General features: G+C 37.2%; 1 protein-coding gene across 47 annotated transcripts in view; it reads right to left on the bottom strand.

Annotated features, from left to right (window-relative positions):
- Window positions 1-20,471, bottom strand: part of FER (FER tyrosine kinase) — a 439,457-nt gene that overhangs the window by 404,529 nt on the left and 14,457 nt on the right. For 33 of the 47 annotated variants that reach the window (XR_010156938.1, XR_010156953.1, XR_010156948.1 and 30 more), the window contains exon 2: window positions 14,534-14,678. The exons of 8 other annotated variants lie outside the window; for them this stretch is intronic. The gene's annotated coding sequence lies outside the window, so the exon portion shown is untranslated. Of the gene's footprint in view, window positions 1-14,533; window positions 14,679-19,208; window positions 19,336-20,471 lie in introns of those variants that run through there. 6 more of the 47 variants (XR_010156949.1, XR_010156963.1, XM_016953584.4 and 3 more) reach the window with 3 other exon arrangements.

The raw sequence follows: 20,471 nt of genomic DNA, 5'->3' as shown, positions 1-20,471 counted from the left end.
CTCTGGGAGGCCAAAGCAGGCATATTGCTTGAGCCCAGGAGTTCAAGATCAGCCTGGGCAACAAAGCGCAACCCCATCTCTACCAAAAAAATAAAAAGAAAACAAAAATTTAACTCAAAAGGATTATGGACTTACATGTAAACATAAAGCTGCTAACATTTAGAGAAAAAAAATACAGGAGGAAATCTTTCAGATCTAAAGCTAGGCAGAGTCCTTAGATTTGATACCAAAACCACAATCCAAAAAAGAAAAAATGAATAAAATGGACCTCATCAAAAGTAAAATATTTTGCTCATGTGAACAAGATGAAAACAAGTTGCAACTTCTGGCTTCTACTGGGCATGTAAGAAACGTGGTCTATGCAGGAGGTTGAAGGGGGAGGATCACTTAAGGCCAGGAGTTTGAGTCCAGCTTGGGCAACATAGCAAAATTTCATCTCTTAAAAAAAAAAAAAAATACTTGAAAGTCACTAGGCCATCCTACCAACAAGAAAAGCTAAACAAACTGAAAAATCTACAACTCTTCTCAGATCAGTAAGATAAATGAAGTCACACGGCCAACCACTGCCCCACAAATTGGAGGAACAGGTGACTGCAAAGAATCCCATCACATTGAAGCAGAAAACTCTGCAGGAACCAGTGCAGGGTAGGAAAAATTGAACTGTAATTGACAAACTGCTGAAGGCTCAGTGCCAACAAGTGGGAAACTTAAAAAGCCAGGAGGACTCAGTCATACAACAGCCTTCATACTTTTATTAGTTTCACCTCCAGTAAATCAATATGGTTCTCACAGTATGTATGACAGGGTGGGGAAAAAAAAAAAAAAACCCTATTACTTCTGACAGAGGGAGGGAAAACAAAATCATTTTTAAATAAGCTAGAACATTCTGTTCTTAATAAGGTCTTTCCTTCAGGAGAAACTATTTAGTCAGAGCCTGCTGGGGTTTTATCAGAGTCTAACTAACTTATAGGAAGGGAAATAGGAAATACCAATTGCAGCCCATACTAGCCATGCTGTCTTATCTTGGGAGACGGGGATAGTGCTAACAAACATCTGTGAAGGTCACACCCAGAGACACAGAGACTCATTAAAAGACTGAGATCTAATCATTGAACTGTAGAATGCTTCCTATCCCCCAACACCTTACTGCCACATTACTAAAGGCCTATACAGCAGCTCCTTTTACCCAAGACATCAGCTTCAGCTATCAAGAAAAATTTATATGTCACACTAAAAGGCAAAAAACACAGGCTTGGCTGGGCACGGTGGTTCACGCCTGTAATCCCAGCACTTTGGGAGGCCGAGGCAGGTGGATCACCTGAGATTAGGAGTTCAAGACCAGCCTGGCCAACATGGTGAAATGCCATCTCTACTAAAAACACAAAAATTAGCCAGGTGTGGTAAGCAGGCGCCTGTAATCCTAGCTACTTGGGAGGCTGAGGCAGGATAATCGCTTGAACCCAGGAAGCAGAGGTTGCAGTGTGCCAAGATCATACCACTGCACTGCAGCCTGGGTGACAGAGTGAGACTCCATCTCAAACAAACAAACAAACAAAAAAACACAGTCTGAAGAAAGAGAGCTAGTATAAGAACCAGACTCAGACATAGCAAAGGGTGTGAGAATCATCAGCTCAGTTACTAAAAACAACTATGATTAATATGCTAAGGGTTCTAATGGATAAAATAGACTGCATATAAGAACAGATGGGCAAAGTAAGCAGAGAAATGGAAATTCTAAGACAGAACCAAAAAGAAACACCAGAGATCAAAAACGCTGTAACAGAAATGAAGAATGCCTATGTTGGGTTCAATTAAGTTGACAGGCTCAGTCTAGTAGACTGGACACAGCTGAGGAAAGAATATCTAAGGGATATCCCAATAGATACCTACAAAAAAAACTACAAAGCAAACAGAAAATAGACTGAAAAAATACAGAGCAGAATATACAAAAACTGTGGGACAACTAAAAAAGGTGTAACATACATGTAATGGGAATACCAAAAGAAGAATGAGAGAAAGGAACAGAAAAAACATTTGAAACAATAATAAATGACAATTTCACCAAATCAATGTCAGCACTAAACCACCAATCCGAAAAGCTCAGAAAACTCCAAGCAGGATAATGATTAAAAAACAAACAACCAACAACAACAAAAAACTACACCTAGGCATATCACAATTCAAACTACAGAAAATAAAAGATAAAGAAAAAATCCTGAAAGAAGACAGTGGAAAAAAGACATTACCTATCAAAGAGCAAAGAGAATAATTACATTGACATTACCTCCAAAACCATATAAGCAAGAAGGGAGTGAAGTGAATTATTTAAAATCTTAAGATAAAAAGTAAAAAATTTTAAAAAAACCCATTAACCTAGAATTATGTACCTTGAAAAATTATCCTTCAAAAGTGAAAGAGAAATAGTTTCTCAAACATAAAAATTGAGGGCATTTGTTGCCAGTAGATCCAACTTGCAAGAAATGTCCAAAAGAAAAGTTCTTCAGGGGGAAGAAAAATGATAGAGGTCAGAAACTGAGATCTATATAAAGAAAAGCACTGGAGATGAATAAGTGAAGGTAAGATTTAAAGAATATTTGTTTTTCTTACTCTCAATTGATCTAACACATAAGCATCTGTTCAAAATAGCAGCAACAATATATTTGATTATGTATGCTTATGTGTTTTTCTCACTCTCAGTCGATCTAACACATAAGCATTTGTTCAAAATAGCGCAACAATATATTCGATTATGTATGCTTATGTGTGTGTATACAGATATATGCTTATGTATGTTTATCTATAAGTGTAATAAATAACAGCAATGGTACAAAGGATGGAGGCGGTAATTAGCATTTTATTATTTTGATCCTACTAAAATCCGGAACAAGGCAAGGTTGTCCCGTCACCTCTCCTTCTCAACATCTTACTGGAAGTCCTAGCTAATGCAGAGAGATAAGAAGGAGATTTTTAAAGTGTACTGATCGGAAAAAATAAAATAAAACTGTGTTTGTTCACAGATGACAAGATTGACTGTGTAGAAAATCTGAAAGAACTGACCCAACGAACTCCTTGAACTAATAAGCAATTATAGCAATGGCAGCCTTCAAGGCTAATACACAAAAGTCAATTGCTTTCCTACATACCAGCAATGAACAAGTACAATTTGAAAGTAAAAACACAATAACATTTATATTGGTAGCCTCCAAAATGACATACTTACATATAAATCTAACAAAATATGTTCAAGATGAATATGAGAAAAACTTACACACTTTTGATTAAAGAAATCAAAGAACTAAATAAATGAAGAGATATTCCATGTTCATGGACAAGAAGAGTCAATATTGTCAAAATGTCAATTCTTCCCAATTTCATTTATAGATTCAATTTAATCCCAATCAAAATCTTATCAAGTTATTTTGTGGAGATCAGTAAATAGATGCTGGCAAAAGACCCAGAATAGCCAACACAGCATTAAAGGAAAAGAATAAAGTTGGAAGACTGATACTGCCCAGTTTCAAGACTTACAATAAAGTTACAGTAATCAAGACAAGTGTGGCATGAGCAAAAGAACAGACAAATAGACCAACAGAACAGAATAGAGAGTACATAAATAGATCAACAAAAATACAGTCAACTAATCTTTGACAAAGAAAGCAATACAACCAAGAAAAGATAGTCTTTTCACCATATGGTGCTAGAACAATTGAACATCCACTTGCAAAAAAAAAAAAGAGACTAGACACAGATCTTACACACTTCACAAAAATTAACTCAAAATTAATCATAGGCCAAAATGTAAAATGCAAAAGTAAAACTCCTAGAGGACAACATAGGAGAAAATTTAGATTCCCTTGAGTTTGAATATGACTTTTGAGATTTAACACCAAAGGCACAATCCATGAAAGAAAGAATAAGCTGAACTTCATTAAAATTATATTTTCTGCTCTTTGAAACACACTGTCAAGAGAATGAAAAGATAAACCACAAACTGGGAAAATATATTTATAACAGATATTTCTGAAAAAGGACCATTATCCAAAATGTACAAAGAATAATAAGAAAACAACCCAATTTAAAAATGGGCCACAGACCTTAACAGACAACTCACCAAATAATATACACGGACAGAAAATAAGCATATGAAAAGATGCTCCACATCACATGATTTCTAGGAAATGCACATTAAAACAACATTGAGACACCACCTCACATTTATCAGAACAGCCAAAATCCAGGACACTGTTAACACTAAACGCTGGTGAGGATGTGGAGCAACAGGAACTCTCATTTATTGCTGGTAAGAATGCAAAATGGTATGGCCACTTTGGAAGACAGTTTGCCAGTTTCTTACAAAACTAAACATACTCTTACCATACAAAATGCAATCATATTAACTATGATTAAATTAAATGCCCCGTAAGTCCTTGGTATGGAAAGAGTTGAAATTTTATATCCACACAAAAACCTGAAAATTGAACATCAATGTTTACAGCAGATTTTTTCATAATTGCCAAAATTTGGAAGCAACCAAGATGTCTTTCAGTAGGTGAATAGATGAACTGTGGTAAATACAAACAATGGAATATTATTCAGCACTAAAAAGAACTGAACTATCAAGCCATGAAAAGACATGGAGAAATTTAAATGCACCTTACTAAATGAAAGAAGTCTATCAGAAAAGGCTATATATGACACGATTATACCTATATGACATTCTGAAAAAAGCAATACTATGAAGACAGTTGATATGATTTGGCTCTGTGTCCCCACCCAAATCTCATCTTGTAGCTCCCATAATTCCCACATGTTGTGGGAGGGACCCTGTGGGAGATGACTGAATCATGGGGGTGGGTCTTTCCCTTGCTATTCTCGTGATCGTGAATGGGTCTCACGAGATCTGATGGTTTTAAAAATGGGAGTTTCTCTACAGAAGCTCTCTCTTTGCCTGCTGCCATCCACATAAGATGTGACTTGCTCCTCCTTGCCTTCCACCATGATTGTGAGGCCTCCCCAGTCATGTGGAACTGTTAAGTCCAATAAACCTCTTTCTTTTGTAAAATTCCCAGTCTCAGGTATGTCTTTATCAGCAGTATGAAAATGGACTCATACAACAGTAAAAAGATCAGTGGTTGCCAGGGTTTAGAGGGAAGACAGGAATGAATAGTTGGAGTACAGAGGATTTTTAGGACAGTGAAACTACCCTCTATGATGCTATAATGGTGCATACATGTCACTGTATATTTTTCCAAACCCATAATATGTACAACGCCAAGAGTGAACCCTAATGTAAACTATAGTCTTTGGGGGATAATGACATATCAGTGTAGGTTCATCAATTGTAAACAAATATACCACTCTGGTGAGAAATATTGATAACAGAGGATATGTAGGGGGTGGAAGTATGTGGGAAATCTCTGTACCTTTCTCCAAATTTTGCTGTTAACTTAAAACTGCTCTAAAAAAATTCTATTACATAAAAATAAAAATAAGAATAAGACCAGCTACAGATTGGGAGTAAATATCTGCAAGCCATATCTGCAAGCCATATATCTGACAAAGTACAATTTATAACTATAAAGATCTTTCCAAATTCACCAGTTAAAAAACAACAACAATAATCCCAGGCTGGTCTCCAACTTCTGGCCTCAAGCAATCCTCCCACCCTGGCCTCCCAACGTGCTGGGATTACAGGCATAGGCCAATATGCCTGGCATGACGAGGTCAAAAAAATGAGATTTTTAAACAATAGTTTCTATGATTTCCTGCATAGTAAGTATAAATCAGGCAGAAACAGAATATTACACAAAAGTGTATGCATGTTATTAGCAACAGTATCTACTTTTAAAAAGTATATTTTTAAAAAGCAAAACTAGTAAAAATCCTACCAAAGTATTGACTATTTAGATTTATTTAAATCTATCTTATTTAATGTTATTTAATTTGGTATTTAGGATTAAGTGAGTGCTTACATGTTGAGTTTTCAATTCACCATAAATACTGATTTAAAACTTTTTTTAAAAACCATTAAAATTGCTGTTTTCTAAAATCAGAAGTTTAATTTACATAAAATAAATCTATAAATACATAGTTTTTAAACAGAAATGGAAGTTATTAAAAAGCAAAATGTAAAACAGATAACTAGTTTCCTTGGAAGGATAATCGGATTCCTACAGTATTTCTTGTGAATATAAGGGTATATGCAAGTATCTGTATAAAATGTCTCCTGTTTTTCAACTTTTGCCTCCACAACTGGCAATTTTTACATTCTCCAAGTACAAAGATGGAAATATTGTTTTTACCTAACATGAAATTTAATTAGTTTTAAATATTTGCTTTTTTGTAATTAGTAATAAATTGCCTAAATTGTAGGGGCAATTTATTTTTTAACAGGATTATGTTTTATGGTTGAAAATATTCATTTATTTCCTTTATTTTAACATTGATATAGAGATTCAACTATACTACTGAAAGTACACTAATTTATAAAAATCAGAAATACGTGAATAAAAACTATGTAATAGAAATAAGAAATCCTTCATTCTTCCCCCAACATATATTCTTATTAACTAGAAGGAAATTCAATACAGCTTGAATTTATAATCCTTGACTAATAAAAACCTATCAAAATTAGTTTATGGTTCAAGTTATATTATCAGAATATGTTTGTATAAAGACTATAAAATAAAGTACAAGATGAATTATCATAAGGTATTTCCTACCTTTTACATGCTTCAATACTGACAGTTAGAAGTCACAAATAGAGTGACTGTGTTTGAATAAAATATTAAGCTGCCACAGCAAGATAGAAACAAAGTCACAAAAAGCCACTAAGCATGCAAGTACAAACCAAAAAACTAACTTCACATGAATACAAAGCGAGGTCTTTTTTCAGAAGCACTTAAACGCAGAAATGAACAGTCACCAAAGCTTAGCTACCAAAATAATATCATTCATTACCAATTAACATATGCTGACCTTCACTACCTATGGACATAATATTTAAAACTCCTCCTATGCTTTCTTAATTTGAAAGTGTTGGTTCTAACTCAATTTAATATAAAAGTTATATGCAAGTGAAACAGCACCTGACTGGCCAGCCTATTGGAGCAACATTAACGCATGATGATCTCCCACTCAGAGAAAACAATTAATAAAAACTTTGAAAGTCTATAAACAAATGAATAACATGTTTGCTTTTAAATCAACTATTATATTTTTATTTTTAAACTACATTTGAAGTACTGATATTTAAAATTATTTAAGGAGAGCAGAATTATTAACAAAAATGTTTTCTTTAAGGTATTGATATAAATCAACAGGCATTCATTAGGGAATCATGTGACAGATAATCGTAAGGGATAAAAAGATGAATAAAATCTAGATTACTGCCTTCAAACAATTTACAGTGTAGTAAAAATAACTAGACAAGTTCACAGGTAATGAGGATACAATTAATTCATTCAAAATTCATTCATGGTACTAGTACCAAAACAGACATATAGACAAATGGAACAGAACAGGGACCTCAGAAATAACACCACACATCTACAACCAACTGATCCTTGACAAACCTGACAAAAACAAGCAATGGGGAAAGGATCTCCTAGTCAATAAATGGTGCTGAGAAAACTGGCTAGCCATATGCAGAAAACTGAAACTGGACCACTTCCTTACACCCTACACAAAAATTAACTCAGATGGATTAAAGACTTAAATTTAAAACCCAAAACCATAAAAATTCTAGAAGAAAACCTAGACAAAATCATTCAGGACATAGGCATGAGCAAAGACTTCATGATGAAAATGCCAAAAACAATTGCAACAAAAGCCAAAATTGACACAAGGGATCTAATTAAACTAAAGAGCTTCTGCACAGTGAAAGAAACTATCATCAGAGTGAACAGGCAACCTACAGAATGGGAGAAAATTTTTGCAATCTACCCATGTGACAAAGGTCTAATATCCAAAATTTTCAAGGAACTAAAACAAATTTACAAGAAAAAAAAAAAACCCTTCTAAAAGTGGGCAAAGGATATGAACAGACACGTCTCAAAAAAAGACATTTATGTAGCCAACAAACATGAAAAAAAGCTCCACTGATCGTTAAAGAAATGCAAATCAAAACCACAATGAGATAACCTCTCATGACAATCACAACGGTGATTATTAAAAAGTCAAGAAAAAATAGATGCTGGAGAGGCTGTGGAGAAATATGAATGCTTTTACACTGTTGATGGGAATGTAAATTAGTTCAACCATTGTGGAAGACAGTATGGCAATTCCTCAAGGATCTAGAACCAGAAATACAACTTGACCCAGCAATCCCATTATTGGGTCTATACCCAAAGGAACATAAATCATTCTACTATAAAGACACACACACACGTATGTTTATTGCAGCAGCACTATTTAAAATAGCAGAGTCAGAACCAACCCAAATGCCCATCAATGATAGACTGGATAAAGAAAATGTGGTACATACACACCATGGAATACTATGCAGCCATAAAAAGGAATGAGATCATATCTTTTGCAGGGACATGGATGAAGCTGCAAGCCATCATCCCCAGCAAACTAACACAGGAACAGAAAACCAAACATCCCATGTTCTCACTCATAAGTGGGAGGTGAACAATCAGAACACATGGACACAGGGAGGGGAACAACACACACCGGGGCCTGTTGGGGGGTGAGGAGGTGAGGGGAGGGAACTTAGAGGATGGGTCAATAGGTGCGGCAAACCACCATGGCACACATATACCTATGTAATAAACCTGAACATTCTGCACATGTATACCAGAACTTAAAGTAAAATAAACAAACAAACAAAAACCACGAGATACCATCTCACACCAGTCAGAATGGTTATTATTAAAAAGTCAAAAACCAACAGATGTTGGTGAGGTTGTGGAGAAAAATGAATGCTTTTACACTGTTGGTGGTAGTGTAAATTAGTTCAACCATTGTGGAAGACAGTGTGGCGATTCCTCAAAGACCTAGAGACAGAAATATCATTTGACCCAGCAATCCCATTACTGGGTATATACCCAGTGAAATACAGATCATTCTATTATAAAGATACATGCATGCATATGTTCACTGCCACACTATTCACAACAGCAAAGACATGGAATTAACCTAAATGGCCATCAATGATAGAATGGATAAAGAAAATGTGTACATATATACCATGGAATACTATGCAGCCATAAAAAGGAATGAGATTATGTCCTTTGAAAGGACATGGATGGAATTGGAAGCCATAATTCTCAGCAAAGTAACGTAGGAACAGAAAACCAAATACCACATGTTCTTACTCCTAAGTGGGAACTGAACAATGAGAACACATGGACACAGGGAGGGGAACAATACCCACTGGGGCCTGTGGGACAGCAGGGGTGTGGGGAAAGGGAGAGCATCAGGAAGAATAGCTAATGGATGATGGGCTTAATACCTAGGTGATGGGATGATCTGTGCAGCGAACCACCATGGCACATGTTTACCTATATAATAAACCTACACATCCTGCACGTGTAACCCTGAGCTTAAAATAATAAAAAATTAATAAATAAAAGTAAATATCCTACTTAAAAGTTACCCCTACCTCCTCCTAAAAAAGCTACACTCGTTCCAAATTTCATACCCTTCTCAAAGAAAACCTACCAAATCTATGAAACGCAAAAGCAAGGAAAGAAGGTAAAAGAGAACACTCGCTGAGTGACAGTTCTACACAAGTACCAGAGAGAGAGGGTATTTAATTAAATCTTTTCTGATTGTGCTTAGCTCTGAGTGTCTCTATGTACTTGCTTACACATCATTTGCATTTTAATCTACTTCTGACTTGAAAGTATGCATTTCTGAAAGACTAGACTGCTACTGCTTTATAATGTCCAAAGCTACTATTAATAGATACATATTCCTAGATAGAATTCCTGGTTAGAAGGTGAGGATAGGCAATGGAGGGTGGAGGAGGAACTCCTTGAATTTCAATTGCTGACTAGTGCCAGCAGATCAAGTCCAACATACATCTCCCAGTTTTCTTATCTTTAACTTAATGCAACCAAATGTAAAAACCACAGCCAATGTCATGTATATTTAAAGTTGAAATTATGTTTTGAGGGAAAAAAAGCTTGGAAATGACAATGTTATCTCCAGCTATCTCAGGGAATTTAAACAAAGAGGCAAACTGCAAATAAATTTTGGTTGAATAGTATTCTAAGAAACCAGGCAATTCCCAGAAGAGATGTTAAGTACATACAAATCTTATCTCTTAAAAGAAAATACAGATCATGAAAAAAAAAGCAAGCAGCTGTTTGAAAATAAAAAAGAATAGAGGCATAAGAAGCAAATGCAATACATGAAACCTGCTTGAATCCTATAACAACAACAACAAAATATATACATATATATGTGTATATATATATACATACATATATATATATGGCATAACAGGGGAGATCTGAATACGAACCACTGCATTAAACACTACTATGGTTTGAATATATGTGTCCCTCCAAAATTCAACTTAACCCCCCAAGGTGACAGTATTAAGAGTAGGGGCCCTCAGGAGGTGATTAGGCCATGAATGATCTGCACTCATAGACAGAATTAATGCCCTATAAAAGAGGCTGCAGAGAGCTGCATTCCCCCTTCGCAGTTCCATCCCTCCTGTCATATGAGGTCACCAAAAAGGCACCATCTATGAAGAACAAGCCTTCTCCAGACACTAAACCTGCTGGTGTCTTGATGTTGGACTTCCTAGACTCCCTAACCATGCGAAATAAATTTCTGTTGTTTATAAATTACTCAGTCTCAGGTATTTTGTCATAGCAGCCAAAATGAACAAAAAGACAAATACATTTTTAATGTTATGGTTATTTTCTTATATATGATATTGGTACTGTGATTATGTAGGAAATTATCCATGTTCTCAGGATCTGCATGCTAAAAGTTTTAAGTTATCATGATGTCTTTAATATTATTTCAAATGATTTTTTAACATATTTTTTACATATATAAATATGTGAAGAAAGAAAATGTGGCAAAATGTTAACAGTGAGTCCAGGTAAAAGGTAATATAGGTGTTCATTGTCCTATATACTCAATTTTGATGTGGCACTGAACATTTTCAATAAATGTTGAAAAGAGAGAAATACAGAAAGCATGAGAGGAGGCCAGTTTGAAGCATGATGAGTGAAAGCAGCACTAGCCTCAACAATCATGAAAGCCAGCTACATGATCTTGGGCAGGTCACAGAACCTCTCTAGGTCCCAGCTAAAGGAGAAGGAAGTGGAATAATCTCCAAGGCATTTTTCAGTTATAAAATCCTACTACTACTAAAATTCTACTACTACCTCTCAGCTCTAAAACTCAAAAGATAACCATATGCAAAGTGGAAAAAATAGAACTGTTTAAGGATAAAAATAAAATAGTTAAAACAGATAACCAAATGCCTTTTATAGACAGCACACACAACTACTAACTTTTTTGAGAAAACATCTTAAAAATTCTTCAGAGGGGCCAGGCATGGTGGCTCAAGCCTGTAATCCCAGCACTTTGGGAGGCCGAGGCAGGTGGATCACAAGGTCAGGAGTTCAAGACCAGCTTGGCCAACATGGTGAAACTCTGTCTCTACTAAAAATAGAAAAATTAGCTGGGCATGGTGGCGGGCACCTGTAATCCCAGCTACCCGGGAGGATGAGACAGAACACTGCTTGAACCCGGGAGACAGAGGTTGCAGTGAGCCGAGATCACACCACTGCACTCCAGCCTGGGTGACAGAGTGAGACTCCATCTCAAAAAAAAAAATTTTTTTTCAGAGAAAAAAATGAAAGGTAGGACTACTGATGAATTTAGAAGAAACGAATAATACACAGATTTATTTTAAGGTTTATTCCATTTCACTTTGCACCTGAAATATCAATCCTAAGAAGCTGAATATAAATATCCTCTGATGAAGCTGTAAAACCAAAAAGATAATAAATGAACCTCCTAGGAATTTAGACAAGCTAGATGCTTTCAAGTGAGGTTAGTATAACATACATCTAAGGGTGAGATGCTTGAAAATCTCCACATAGGCCAGGCACTGTAGCTCACAGATGTAGTCCCAACACTTTGGGAGACTGAGGTGGGAGGATGGCTTGAGCTCAGGAGAACAGCCTGCGCAACATAACAAAACTCTGTCTCCGTCTCCAGGCTGCAATGAGCTGTGATTGTGCAACTGCACTCCAGCCTGGGCAATATAGCGAGACTCTGTCCCATAAAGAAAGAAAAAAGGAAATCTTTGAAATAAATAACAATAAAATTACATATTAGAACTTTGAATTAACAGTCTGAGAAGATTTCGGACTGGCCAAAAATCTTAAAAGAATTATCTCTTTTAAAAGAGCTCAAGGGAGAGGAGACTTAAAACTCAGTATAAAAGTATAGACCAATTATTTTCACTTCCAGAAAGACTCTGAAGTCAGATAAAATTCAACTCATGATTAATTAAAAATTATACAAGGCCAGGCGCAGTGGCTCATGCCTGTAACCCCGGCACTTTGGGACGCCAAGGTGGGAGGATCACCTGAGGCCGGGAGTTCGAGACCAGCCTGACCAACATGGAGAAATCTCATCTCTACTAAAAATACGAAATTAGCTGGGCATGGTGGCACATGCCTGTAATCCCAGCTACTTGGGAGGCTGAGGCAGGAGAATCGCTTGAACTCAAGAGGTGGAGGTTGTGGTGAATCGAGATTGTGCCATTGCACTCCAACCTGAGCAACAAGAGTGAAGCTCCGTCTCAAAAAAAAAATCATCATCATCATCATCATCATCATCATCATCAGTGGAAAAAAAGCAAAATAAAGTATTAACTAGTATATATTACAAATTTGCCAGATGCTTTATTTCCAGCACTAATATTATTTCTAGCACTATAGCTAAGTGCCTTTTGCTAAAATAAGCAATCCATCAGTTAACAAGAAAGATAGTTTTCTAAAAGGTTTCTGTACATGATACCAGCCTCTAATCAGCTGCTCAAAAACCAAAATTGTTGAAGTCATCCTTGAGTATGTTCTCTCTCTCTCTTTCCATGCCCAAACAATATACAAGTCCTATGAGTTCTGTCTAAAAAAAACACAAAAATGCATCTCAAATTCATCCATCTCTCCCTTATTGCTACAACCATCATGCAGGCCATCACTATCTCACCTCAGCTCCTAAAAGCCAGCTTTCACTTTCCTTTCAACCAGTCCATGTCTCACACAGCAGTTAAAATGATATAAAATGCAAACCTCGGGCCAAACCCTTCAAAGCCCTAAATATTTCTATAATCTCTGCCTACTCAAATCTGCCTCTTTCTGTATGTCAACCACACTGGTATTTTTTGGTCCCTCAAATTCACCAAGCTCCTTCCTCATTCAGGGTTTCTGCACACCATATTCCTTCTAATGAGAATGCTCTTCCAATCAAAAACTACTCCCTTCCCCTGCCCCAACACTCACTCTTTAAATAGCTCCTTCTCATATAATAGGTCTCATCTTAAATAACAGCCCCTCAGAGGAGCCTTATATGACCCTATCTAAAGTAGATTCCACCTCCTCGTCTCCAAATTATCTGTTCTTTTGCTTTCCTTAAAAAATTGTATTATAAGGCCGGGCACAGTGGCTCACGCCTGTAATCCCAGCACTTTAGGAGGCTGAGGCAGAAAGATTATCTGAGGTTAGGAGTTTGAGAAGAGCCTGGCCAATGTGGCAAAACCCCGTCTCTACTAAAAAAATACAAAAATTAGCCGGGAGCGGTGGTGAGCTCCTGTAATCCCAGCTACTTGGGAGGCTGAGGCAGGAGAATCGCTTGAACCCAGGAGGCGGAGGTTGCAATGAGCCGAGATTGTGCCACTGCACTCCAGCCTGGGCGACAGAGCCAGACTCTGTCTCAAAAAAAAAAAAAAAAATTGTATTATAATTCATAATTGTTCTGTCAATTTATTTTTAACCTGTCCCCTCCCCCAGAATATAAGGATAGAAATAAGGATGGAACATCCAGCGTATTCATCATTACATCCTCAGAGGCAGCACACCGTATGACACTTAGAAGAATATCAATGTACCTCAAATGAATTAATGAAAGAATCAATGAATATATGATTACATTAGACAATGAGATTAATAATGCTATTAATGGAAATACAGAAATCAGAACAAAGTGCAAGTATTTGAGAAGAAAAATATGATATGTTCAGTTTGGTGCCAAATGGTTGAAAATATAGGACTGGTGGGCACACAGATTGAGGAAGAGATACATATTGGGATTCTGCTAATTATAAGTGTTAGTTGAGAAAAATAATTATGTCACAAATGAGGTAAAATCATTGGGATAGATGACAAGCAAAAAATAAACAAACACAAATATAAAACGGTAATAGCCTACATAGACAGTAGAATAATCTAACATAAAGAATACTACAAAATCAAGACAAGTCACAATTTCAGAGACCCAAAATAAAAAACGGTTTAGTAACTTACTAAGAAGAATAAAGTAATCCTACCTTACTACTGTTCATTGCTGGTCATGCCTTAGCTAAAGTAGCGTGTCCATGATGAGGTTCACACATTAGGGACGAAGAAGATACTTGAGAAAACGTGCAGTGAAGTCTAGCGAAAATGGTCATAGGTCTAGCCAAAAAACATGAGCTGCAAGAAGAAATTCAAGGAGTCAGAACTGTTCACTACAGAGAAAGAGATAAAAATGTACACTTTCAGTATACTTGGCTATTCCTGGAAATTAACTGTGACAGCTTATGACAATTGCTACGTTAAAAATAAGAATGCTACACTTACCTAACTTATCTATCCATTGCTTACTCCCTCCCCTATCTTTCTCTAACTTTCCGAAACAGTAATGTATTGTTACCTTCTCCTCCAACCTATTCCCTCACTTTTCAAGAGGTAATTCATGTTTTTCTCCATGTTTACATCATAAAACTAACTTCAAGTTTGAAACACACCAGGCACAGTGGCTCACACCTGTAATCCCAACACTGTGGAAGGCCAAAGCAGGAGGATGGCCTGAGTACAGGAGTTCGAGGCCAGCCTGGGCAACACAGTGAAACCTAGTCTCTACAAGTTTAAAAATTAGTCAGGCATCGTGGCACACACCTGTAGTCTCAGCTATTTGGGAAGATGAGGTGGGAAGACTGCTTGAGCCCAGGAGGTTGAGGCTGCAGTGAGCCATGATCATGCCACTGCACCTCAGCTCGGATGACAGAGCAAGACTGTCTCAAAAACCGAAAAAGTCTGAAAGGCCATCAGAAGAAGCCAGTGATTATGCTTGTTAAAATATTATTACAGCCTAAAGTAGTAATTAAGTACGTAAGAAAAACTTTTTCAAAGGCTGGGGAAGGTTTGGGAAGGATTCCCCCAGCAAACACATACTTTCTCCACTTCATATGTTTTATTTATTTATTTGCTTGTTTGTTTGTTTGAAATGGAGTCTCACTCTGTCACCCAAGCTGGAGTGCTCTGGCATGATCTCGACTCACTCAGCCTCCACCTCCTGAGTTCAAGTGATTCTCATGCTTCAGGCTCCTGAGTATCTGGGATTACAGGCATGGACCACCACGCCCAGCTGATTCTTGCATTTGTAGTACAGACAGGGTTTCACCATGTTGGTCAGGCTGGTCTCGAATTCCTGACCTCAGGTGATCCACCCATCTCGGCCTCCCAAAATGCTGGGATTACAGGCATGGGTCACTGCGCCTGGCCTCTGCCTCATAGGCTTTAGTATGCCAAAGTATGATCCTTGAATTGGCTGTTCTCCCTTCAGTCCTTGAAAACTGTGAACTCTTCTGAGAGGTTTTCTTGGTCACTCTCTCCTTTATCACTGAGGTCAATATATGTAGTTTATAGCCCTGTTACAACGTCTCACTTTTTGCCTGTGCCATACTATTTTTAATCCCAACTTCCTGGTTTATCATAAGCTCTCCCCTTCTTCCAAGTTCTTCTTTTTTGTTTGCCTACTCTGTCTCCCATCATTTCCTCTACTGCCTTGACTTTCACATCAATCAGATGACATTCCATAAATGTTACCAACAAGATTATTCCTTTCCTTCTGGTCAGGAAACAGATCAAACACAGTATGTCAGGCATATTCTCCAAGTCTACTTTTCTAATCTTTTAAGCATTTCCAAAGGGTGCCTTCGCCCCTAGGAAAGCATTTTATTCCCTTCTAGATATAGCAAAGCTCCTAAAGCTAGAATTGGTTGGAAATCTAATCTATATGTAATTAAAGTGTTAATACAGTTCTCTTCTTCCATAAAACTGTGACATAAATGAGACAAGAATTTCTATCTTAACACAGTCAGCCACTTGCATAGTACCTGGAACACAGTAGCCATCAAACAAGTGACTACCAAATGAATGAAATTCCAAAATGAATTATGGTTTCCTCTGATTTGTACACTTTGGTGTAAAGTAAGGCATCAACAAGAGTTGTTATATAAAACGATAAGATTCATGACAAAATTATTTTTAAATATAAAATTTTAATGATGGCCAGATGAGGTGGCTCATGCCAGTAATGTCAGCACTTTGGGAGGCCAAGGCAGGAGGATCGCTTGAGTCCAGGAGTTCCAAACCCTCCTGGGCAACATAGTGAGAGCCCGTCTCTACAAAAAAATTATATAAATTAGCCAGGCATGGTGGCATGTACCTGTAGTCCCTGCTACTTGAGAGGCTAAGGTGGGAGGATCACCTGAGCCCAGGAATTTGAGGCTGCAGTGAACAATGATTGTGCCACTGCACTCCAGCCTAGGCAATAAAGTGAGACCCTGCTTCAAAAAAAAAAGAAAAAATTCAGTCATGACTTCACTTTTGACTGCTTTCAACACATCATCTTTAATTAAATCCCCAGGGTATAGTTCAGTAAACAGTATTACTCATACAGCTTTCTGAGGAACAAAACACATTATATATGTATCCAATTCCACTCCAAAGACAAACCCAAAAATTACTGGATCATCCAATTAATATGAAAAATGTTTAAACTCTCTTCTCTATCAGCAAAGATAGTTGCATTATTTAGAATTCCCTGTTCTGGTCTCTCACTTTGCTATGGAAATGGTTATTTCCACAGACCTAAGTTCAAGAAAGACAACTATTCAACTGAGATTCCATGCCCAATATTGAGCAGTGTCAAGTATCTTGCTCAGGAAAGCTAGCCCACTGTAGTCCTAGCTACTCATGAGGCTGAGGCAGAAGGATCACTTGAGCCTAGGAGGTCAAGGCTGCAATGAGCTGTGATCACATCACTGTACTCAAGCATGGGTAAGAGAGCAATACCCTGTCAAAAAAAAAAGAAAAGAGAAAAGAAAGTAAGCTAGTCAAAGGACCCATGTATTGTGTCTCAATCTCTAACTCAGTCTTTTCTATAATTTTTATTTTTCAATGAAACAAAAAGCATTTTTCTTTGATATTGAAAAGATTTGGGTTAAAAGTAACAACTTTTTTTGGTGGCATCTCTAAATGGAACTTTTTAAAATTCAAACTACTATAAACCTATGAATCAAAAAAATTATATTCCTTGTGTTACTTCAAAGGTATTATCATGCTTACCAGACTCAGCAAAGGTTTCCATACATAACAGTTGAAAATGCATAATGACTGCTTTCTAATGCACCTTAATCTTCCCCACGAACTTCCTCAATTACACATACTTTCATCTCTAACTCACATTCATAGCCAAAAAATAGTTCCTATTCCCTGAAATATGCTTGTCTTCACAAATGGGACTAGGGTGATGCAAAAGAAATACCTGGGGCGCAAAATTTAAGGAGATACTCTCAGGATCATGCAAGTGCCACCCTGCAGCTGCATGACCTTAAAAGTGATTATGTCTCATATTTTGTGTCCTAGGCAACTCTCTTGCCTTACCCTAGTCCTGGCTCTACTTCTCTTTCCCATCTCTACTCTCCCCACTTCTCTAATAAATATCCCCTTAGTTTTTCAAAATCCAATTGTGATAAACTAAATATTTATTTTAAACAAAGAATTTAAGTATAATTTTACAACCATTTAAAATTATGTTTTCACGGCCAGGTGCGGTGGCTCATGCCTGTAATCCCAGCACTTTGGGAGGTCAAGGTGGGTGGATCACCTGAGGTCAGGAGTTCAAGATCAGCCCAACCAACATGGAGAAACCCCATCTCTACTAAAAATACAAAATCCAGCCGGGCATGGTGGTGCATGCCTGTAATCCCAGCTACTTGGGAGGCTGAGGCAGGAGAATCGCTTGAACACGGGAGGTAGAGGTTGCAGTGAGCCAAGATGGCGTCACTGCACTGTAGTCTGGGCAACAAGAGTGAAACTTCGTCTCAAAAATAAATAAATAAATAATAAAATTAAATTTAAAAAATAAAATAAAATTGTTTTCAAAGAAAATTTCTTGTTCATGATATGTGGTAGGTAAAAAATAAATGAAGTAGTTATATCTATATACAGTAAGATTCTATTTTTTTAAATGATTGTGAGTTGCATGTGCATATAAGTAATAGACCTGTGTTTTTTACTCTGAAGCATCTATCTCCCCTTCTGTTGGTAGCAGCATCTTAATTTTCTTTTCCCGAACTATCCTTCTCTTATCATCAATCCACACGGTTTGGGTGGCATTGATCACCAGCACTCTAATGTTTCTGGGGTAGGAACATAACCCAGGTCTGGGAAATCAGCATATTCCTTCTCGCAAGCAGTAGTTTAGGAATAGGTATGTTACCCAAATTGAACAGATAATACTGAATCCCAACATTTTTGCAGAAGCTAATCAGGAAGGAAAGTTATCTTTCAGCCAAGGTTGCTAAACTGAAAGATGATGATAAGTACCTACTAGACAATCAAGCAACCCAAACAAAGAACCAAGAGAAGAGAAACGGAGAAATGTCTGAAAATATTTTGCCCCTAAATATGAGTTCAGATGTAAACAGATATAGCTGCTGGAATTCAGAATTACTGCTGGGAAACAATTCACTCTGCATTTCTCATGTTCCTGCACAGAATCTTCTGACCAAAATGTACTACAAATGGATATTTGCATAACAGACAGCCTTGGAAGCTAGAGACAGTATCTCCCTAAAGATAGAAAACTCCAAAGAGCTTTGGAGAAATTAAGCCTTCTCCTTCCCCTCCCTGGAAACATTTACTTATATTTTAGGGTAAGAAACCTAAAGATACCTTCTCCCTCTCCTCTGGAAGCGATGTGTTTAATAAGTAATCTCTCTCTTGCTCTGCAGGGGAGGATGGCAGATGTGCCAACACCCTATACAAGCTTGGAGTCTCCTCATTTCAAGGCTCCTCTCCTATGATGCAAATCTGCTGCATGTGTAGGTAAACATCTGGCCCTCATCACATTGTTTTGTCACAGAGATGGGGCAGGGAGAACTAGCACTAAGATATTTCTCTGGCCACTGCTTTTACTGCAATAAACCCTCTGAGTCTCTGACCCAGGGCTCTTCTATTAATGTATGTATATAAAAGTATGGCAAGGTAACTTGCTTGTTTGCAAACAGGGTATTCTCAGTCCCTTCAGAGTTTCAGAGTTAATGGTTACATGAGGCAACGACACATTTTTTTCTTATTTATTAATTCGTTCAACAAATATTTGCTGAAAGCCTACTACGCTATCTGTGTGCCATGAGTTTTCCTATACAACAGGTAAAAATTCTTGCCTTCATGGAGATTATATTCTAGAGAGAGGAAACAAACAAAATACAAAATAAGTAAGTAAAATACACAGTGTTAGGTAGTAATAAGCACTATTTTTTAAAGCAGAAAAAGGTAAGTATGAAGTAGGTAGGAGATTTCAAATTTATGTTGAGTGATTAAAGACTTTACAGATAAAGTGACATTTACCAAAGACCTGAAGGAGATAAGGAAGTTAGTCACATGGTTAGCTGAAGGAACCGCTATCTGGAAGAAGAGCATTCTAAGCAGAGAACAGAAAGTACAAAATGTCTATCTAAGGAAAAACAAGGTGGCCTGTGTGCAGTGAATGGTGGAGAAAATAGTAAAAAAATCCCGCATGAGGGAGGGAGAACAGAACCACAAAACCGTGGCCCATTTTAAACTACAGTTCAGAGAAGAACTAGTTCAGAGAAAGATCCTGCATGAAGGAAGGAAAGCAGGACCATGAAACTATAGCTCATTTTAAGGACTTGAGCTTTTATGTGGGAAACCCCTGAAAGATTCTGAGCGAGAAAAGACATGATCTCTTATGTCTAAAAAGGATAACACAGGCTATTTATTTAGAGCAACAGTAGTAGTGGGGAGACTTTTTAGGAATCATGCAGAAGGAGAAAAAGGATGTTGCCGAACCAGGATGATAGAAGTAGGGGTGGTGAGAGCAAGTCAGATTATAGGTATTTCTTTGAAGAAAACAGAGTATGCTGAAAGACTAAGTTGAAGAACTAAAGGAAAAGAATCAAGGATAACTTTGCT

The sequence above is a fragment of the Pan troglodytes genome, chromosome 4 (genome assembly GCF_028858775.2).
Source record: "Pan troglodytes isolate AG18354 chromosome 4, NHGRI_mPanTro3-v2.0_pri, whole genome shotgun sequence".
Lineage (NCBI taxonomy): Eukaryota > Metazoa > Chordata > Mammalia > Primates > Hominidae > Pan > Pan troglodytes.
The sequence above is the reverse complement of the archived record's forward strand: the minus strand, read 5'-3'. Positions and strand labels throughout refer to the sequence as shown.